General features: G+C 34.4%; 1 non-coding gene across 1 annotated transcript; it reads right to left on the bottom strand.

Moving 5' to 3' along the window:
• Nucleotides 1-5,817: 5,817 nt before the first annotated feature.
• On the bottom strand, nt 5,818-5,889 carry TRNAE-CUC (transfer RNA glutamic acid (anticodon CUC)). Its single transcript has one exon. It is a non-coding gene; the product is annotated as a tRNA-Glu (tRNA).
• Nucleotides 5,890-7,778: the final 1,889 nt, after the last annotated feature.

Raw genomic sequence — 7,778 nt, 5'->3', positions numbered from 1 at the left:
ACGATATAGTGAGTAGAATGGTTTTTCCCAATTTGACAGATAAATTGGCAAACTCTGTTAGGAAACGATCGACTTGGAGTCATAAATATTGAAGCCTGACCGGCAGCACTACAGATCATGCTCGGAATAAATTCGTTTCAATCGGAGTATTCCCACGGGATTGAACCCGGCAACCTCTCGGTGGTTAGCATTGACTCTATTGACTATGCTGCTGCCTCTGTTGGTTTGGATTTGTTTAATCTAAAATACGCTGCTTTGTGCATAAGGAGTTTGTTTAATTGGAGATCGTCAATTTGTTGTAATATTATATTTTTTTTATTTACTGATTTATTTCATATTTTGTCTTTATATATATTTATTTTTATATCCTTTTTTATAGCAATATTGAAGACTTGGAGTAGTCCTGATAATGTCACTATGGCAAAATTGCAAAGAAAATAAAAATATCTCTTGAAATTTTAATTTATTTTCATCAATAAAATTCTCATTAAAAATATGCGGTCTGGTCTCAAAATAATAGTTGGCATAAAAATTTAAGGAACATTGGCTTACATTTTTTCATATACATACTACTACATACATATATAACCTAATGAAAATGGAAAATTAAATTATCAGTTACAATTTAGCTTTGCGCCGTAATAATATTTTGACCTTTTCTATCCGTAACGTTGACATCAACGGTGACCTTTCCTTTCTTTTAAGGGTTGTTTTCGGTCAAAATCCGAGTTCAAAAGGTCAACGTCTCTCGAAAACAACATACATTATATCCATATTAAGCATATAATACATCTCGCATGCGACACACACACATAGTACCCGACAGGTTTTATCGATCGTTGCGAAGATGTCTTCTTCCGTCGGCGCCACTTTATCCACCAGTTGAGCTGGTTTCCCTGAAGGTCAATCGCTCAGATGCATTCTCAGAATCTTCACCGTAATCGTTCAGCTGACCTTAAACTTGATACGAACACAGAAGTGACGAAATAAAAATAAGGACGTATCAATTGTCGCCATTAAGACCACACACACACACACCCATATGCTACGCCGATTTAATTTTCCGAATGTATTATTAGCGCGAATTTTTCGACGGAAAATTGTTATTTTTTGCGGATCTTGAAAATAGAAAATGGTAGTGTTATCGGTACCGTTTTGGAAGCTAGAGATGTTTATCTGATGGTGGATTATTTGGGAGCACTAACCGGAGCCAACGTTGGCGGCTGACCTTAACCGAGCCGCGTTAACGGTTATTACCCAACGAAATTATCGTTGCGTGAAAAGTCTCGAGTCTAAACGACTCCGACTAGGAAATCCTTGAATTGTTTCATGACAAACTTTCCACATGACACACTCGCTCCCTTGCCGTATGTATGTATGTATAAATCGGTGTGTGAAAACTTGGATTTTCAACATTACATAAGCTTTAAATAGAACTGACGATGGTTGGGAATTTTTATTGAGGAAAATTTCGCCAGCGGGTTTTTCGTTAGAGTTCATTTTATATCGAAGGCTGTTTACGTACATCCTGATAGAAAATTATGTACATTTGTACCAGTGGACACAAAAAATATTTTTAATTTTTAAACTATAATAAAATAATATCCTTAAAAACTAAAAGTAAACTAGGTTGAAGTAGTAGACATATATCGGTAATTTAGCGATTACCGATGCATTTCGTCGTGTCGCGTCGTACTCGTAGCTTTAGGTGATAAAGACACGGGTTAGTTGTGCGATTGCAAAACAAATATTACATGATATTTACCACCGTGTTGACAAGCAGACAAATGTGATGGATATCGGTGAGACATTAATATAGGGTTGCCACACGTCCCAGTTTGTGGATTTGTGTCCCCGAATCCCGGTCCATGAGTCAATTATTGCGGTTTTCTATCTAGCAGTTAGTTATTCAGACAAAAACAAATAAAGACAAACAAGTATCTGTGAGAATGAAGGGTCTAAGGGCGCGCCCTAAGACTCAGCTTCGAGTGCGAATGCAATTCGCAAGATCAAATCATATCCACGTAACGTTACATACACGGTCATTTCACCGTGTACCCAATTCACCGGGGGACCAGCAATTACTTAATCGTATACACTTCGCTGTGCGAAGGAAGCGACGGTCCCGGGATTCAAAATATGGGGGCGCTAAAATCGTCATCAAACATTTGCGCAACTCTCACCCATCTCTCCTCACATATTTTTATAATCTTCGTTTCCTCCTTTTACATTTTCTGGGATATCATTCTAGCTCTACCTTTGTCCACCTCCTTTTCCTGCAATACCAAAAAGAAAATACAAAAAGTGGCCTCATAGTTACGTAAGTATAAATAGCTCGCGAGCTAACAATATTGAATATTGAAATTGAAAACTGCAAGTTTATTGATTGTAGTCTATCATTCGATTTCCAAACGCCCCGGCCAGCATCTAGATATATTAATACCATATTTTCATGTACATACATGTGCACTCTGATCGACTCTGGTGTGTGCACATCCGGTAGAACCCCAACGACAGTGTCGCAGCTGGAATTCCTCGATTGCATTGACGCAACAGTCTTGGTTATTTGTTTCTTTAGAATCTAAGGCATGAGTAAATACATTACTTAAAGAATATTTTAATATAATCCAAAATAATCTGCAATAAAATTGTGTAAATTTTTTTTGGTACTAGTTAAGTATCATTTTTGTTACTTTAACGATTGGAAAATATTCGTTTATTTCAAATGTGAAGATTGGATGTTGATTAATTAATAAATACCATTAATCAAACACGATTTCCTTTAGCTCTTGCTTACGGTTCAAAACCTGTAAAATACATGTGTGCAAAATTTCAAGAAAATCAACTCGATAAAAGTCTGTCATAATTGGCTACAAAATCACATAAATTTTATTATGTTACAAATATGTAACAAAATAACATAAATTTTATTAATAACAAAATGGTATGCGCGACAAAATACTAATGAAATATTCAAAAAAATTGTCATAATCATAGATAACATTACTGAAAGAAAAACTTTTATCATATTTTTATTTTTATCAATTATGTATATATTCGAGGTAGAGTACAATTCACCATTGCGAAATTTCACATTATCGACTTTATTATTTGGAAAGAACAATGGCTGGACTAATAATGAAAAATAATAATTACGAGGAAATTGTGAGTAGAAATGATAACGACAATAAAGCCAGTTCGCATTTAAAGCCTCACCAAATGAAATTGCGTTCATTTTCCGAGGTCGAACACATTATGTGATTGAGCGAGTGGGTGGGTTGGGTGGTTCGGGGGGAGCACGAGTCCCCGACCGTGTTCGGGGCCAGCGAGGGTCGGGTGGACCCTCCCAAGGGGTGGGTGAGGTGCTTCTCACCCGGAACTCTCGACAGTACAGGGTCACAGGGAGTTCGGCTCGGTCGATAGCCCTTGAACCCCCCAAATTCAGAAAAGATTTTTCCCTCCCGAAAAATAAGCCGGAAAAATAATAGGAAGAGGCTTAATTAACGAGCATTAGTAGCAATTTTGTTTTTAATCTCCGAGGGGGCGGGTGGGTGATTGCAGATCTCTCCCAAAAGACTCCTCTCCAAATACCTCCTACGGACATTTCAGCTTTCAGTGTTTTTATTTCGCATCTCACTTCGTTCAATTTACTCGAAACTGACTATCATACTTTTATATTGGTAGTAAAAAAACAACTGACATATACATACATATCTATACATAAAAATATAATCTCGACATTTTATAATTTTAATATATTTTTCTATTGTTATATGAAACATAACTCTGTGTGAGTTCCATACGTAGAAAAAATACGCTACAATTAAAATTTTTACATTCACAAATAAACATATTTTCACTAACATTTTCCTGGAAAAATCGAGCACTATTTTTCCATGGACATTTTTAATGGCAGTATTCTTTTAAATAACATAAACTTCTAGTACATTTGATAGCAAAAACTTGAAAATTATAATTTTTCACTATGGAAAATAAATTTTACTATAATATTATATGTAATAAGAAAGATAATGCGAAATTTTTAGCCTTTTCGAGGTCTAAAGAGGTCTACAGTAGGCACTTTAACGGCTATTTAGAATGGACTGGAAATTGAGGCGTTGGCTTAGTGAATTTCAAATAATAATAGACCGCTTCACTAGTTAATAAAACAAGAGAGCAAAAAAGCATGGATGAAAATAGTGAACTAATTTTTATGCGAAAATCATTGTTCCAACACCGATGATTAGTAAGGTGCAGAACGGTTCGTGTACGTAGACTCCAGCGGTGAGAGGCGTATCTATTTACACACCGCAGGGGTATGTAGCTATACACAAAACACGTCCAAACGCGCGCACGCTTCGCGCCCCTCCGCCACATCCCCACCAATGCACATCGTATCTCACGCCGTCTCGCTCGCTCTGCAATTTATTTTGCATAGCTTCACAATATGCGATTTGAAAAAGTATTAATATAGTAAATGACAAGAGTGGCCCTTTATTTATTTATTGATTGATTATATTAATATCGTTGGCCTATGTATACACATTGACAAACGTGTATGTGTTTCAACACGATTTTAAACCATAGTTGAATCAGTGACTGTACGTACAGAAATACATTTAAGCGTATGTAAAAATAGGTCTTTATAAATATCATGCTTACATTTCTAAATATAATATGAAACTATTTATTCATCTTGCATTTTGAATGTGACAATACTCGCAGTGTGAATTTACTACTACATACATAGTATGCAAATTCATATGTAGTTCGGTAAAGTAAAATCACAACAAATGGGTTTACGTGAGCAATCAACTCGTCACAAAATGCACTCAGTTCGATATGCATATGTATGTGCACGTTAGCAATCGAATTGCACGAAAGTCATTTTTTTATCGTTTCGCATGCAATTGTTAATCGTATGTGTATACATACATATACTTATATGAAAATATGCAGTCGTCCACCAGATGTAGGTCAGGGTCAAACGCCCACCGATGTCAAGTTCAGGAATGCCACCTTTATTTGTGCTCCCTGAATGTGACCCAGATATAAAAGTCACAGTGCAGATTGCACTCTGCGAAATCTTATATTTTTAATGAGATGTGATGGAATCACTTAAATTTTTTTGTTTATTTTTTATTTTGTGGCTGCGCCCTGGCACTTTCCCAATTACACAACGGTCAAAATGGCGTACGTATCAAGCAAAGGTCAAGATATATTTATTTTACTAGATTTGGAGTCGCAAATGCTTCACCTGTGCCCGTCTTGGAGGTCAACTCACACTTGCGGAAACGTGCGTCACAAAGAGTATGTGACACAACAATAATCTTTTTCTTGCTATTTTTATTTGAGTGATGAATGTATGTATATTTCATGGGGTGATTTGAATTTCACAACGTGTGTGTGTATATATGTGGTTTAGTGCGCAGATCTCAGACCATGGTCAAGGTCGTGCCTGTTCAAAATTCGTAAGACGCAAAATCCGCACTCATGAACGTTTCAGATAGTGTATGTATGTATTTTCTACAATCTATTTCAGCTAGATTTGTCTGAAGGCTAAAGTTTGTTAATTCTTTAAGAAGTCAAGCGTTGATTATTCGAAAGTCAATCTGTACTGATTGAGTTGGTGTGAATATTGATTTATATTCAATACAAAAAGATGAAAGGAATTGCTGAAATTTTTTTCAACAATTGGTGTTTATTTGATATTTATTTTTTTATATTTTTGATTTGTTTAACATTTATTGAAGTGAAAATGTGCAAAACTTTAGTAAATGTAGGAAAAATATGTTGGGAAAATGGTAAAAAGAAGATTTCCGGTACCGGGAATCGAACCCGAGCCTCCTGGGTGAGAGCCAGGTATCCTAGCCACTAGACCATACCGGATTGTGAGCTTTGGAGTCGTAATTATGATAAAATAAAATACGCTTTCTTTATTTTAAATATTTTTTTCATATACATATGTACATTTAATATATTCAAGACGTAAAATATAATTGAAAGCTTGAAATATCTAGATGTTTCTTAGCTTTTAAAATTAAAATCTAAATAAAAAAACAAAATAATATTTGAATAAATTTTATCATTTAAATAACTAAAACAAAATAATTTATTTGTCTCAAACATATTTTTAAAACCTGTCAATTTCGACTGTTCCATATAAAATTGAAAAATTTCCATATTTTATGCGACTTTTTATTCGTTCCATAAAAAAATTGGCACCATTAAAAATCCAACTTACCCATTCCACTTTCCAATTTTTCCTCTCCAGAAAAAAATGACAAACAAATGACAAAAACATTTCCATACCAAATATTGAAACTATTTGATACGTTAATGAATGTGAAAACAAATTATATATAATATATATATATAGGTACATATGTATATGTAGTTACCTAAATAGACATGTCCTTGTTATTTTTACAACCCCTACCCCCCTCCACCCCTCCCTCGGTTATATAGAGTGCTTGTTTTTGGTTATAACTTATTTATTATGCGTAATAGCTAATTCATATAATTATTCAAATTTAATATACATACATATATCGCGAACAGTATGAAAACATGTGTATAAATAGCGAGTCAATGTAAGGTATTATGAATATCTGGAGAAAATCAATGTCGGATGATGGTTTTTCCAACAATGTTGCGCAATCGTAATCCTGAATAAATTATGTATGTATTCGCAAATTCGTGCATATTCCTATTACGCAAACGTTTCAACACATTTTTGTTTTTCCATGATACCATAAATATTTTTCGACCTTGAATTTTTCATTTTTTTTCCGGTTTCTGACGTACTTTGCCGTTTTTCAACAATTTTCCGTGTCCGAAAAAATATAATATTTCCTTGTATAAGAGCTTGTGTACATATGTATGTATGCAATACATAATATATCAACACATACATATGTATGTATGTATGTATATAAAGCGTATTCTCATTTAAATTTTCTTTTTAACTTTGCAACAACAATTGGAGTTCTGTCATAAGCATGCAACCGTTGAAATTTTGTTTTAAACATTTAACTTTTGTTTGTTTCGAAAGAATTGCGAATACAGCTAAAGAAAAATATTCGAATCTTAATGAAATTTTGCATTTGTACATTTTGACAAAAACTCATAAAGATCAAAAGAAAATTATACTCGTGTTCTTTAGATGTTGTTCAAATGGAAAAACTTTAACGGAATGGAAATATTTGTACAATTTCTCTTTTAAAACGTATGTATAATACTAATAACAATAATAGCTTTTTTATTCCAGACGATAGGGAGAATTGTGCAATTCCAATCGTCCATATAAATAATTTATAGATAGTATAAATATACATAATGTAATGATATAATAATAATAATAATATATCTACATATAATAATAATAATCTAATATATAATTTGGAAAGAGACTTTGAATGTATTATTGGTTGGTTGATTGGTTGGTTGGGTGGGTGGGAACACAAAATTCGATTTTTTTTTTCGATTCATAGGCACCGATTCGATTTTTTTCGATTCAAAGGATTCGAAGTCCTCGGGGGCGAAGGTGCCGGAGGCGCAGCCGCAGGAGGTGAAGCCCTAGGGGGCGCAGCCACCGAGGACGAAGCCCTAAGGGGTGAAGCCTCTGAGTGCGAAGGCTCCGGGGGTGCAGGCGCCGGATTCTGGTAATCATATAATTTCGAAAGAGACGGTATATATGTACATATGTTTGTTTGTTCGTGACAGTCAATTTATTAAAAAAAAATCAAATGAGTATTCAAAGAAATTTATATAAAATA

This window comes from Arctopsyche grandis, chromosome 13 (assembly GCF_051622035.1).
Source record: "Arctopsyche grandis isolate Sample6627 chromosome 13, ASM5162203v2, whole genome shotgun sequence".
In the NCBI taxonomy this organism is placed as follows: domain Eukaryota; kingdom Metazoa; phylum Arthropoda; class Insecta; order Trichoptera; family Hydropsychidae; genus Arctopsyche; species Arctopsyche grandis.
The sequence above is the reverse complement of the archived record's forward strand: the minus strand, read 5'-3'. Positions and strand labels throughout refer to the sequence as shown.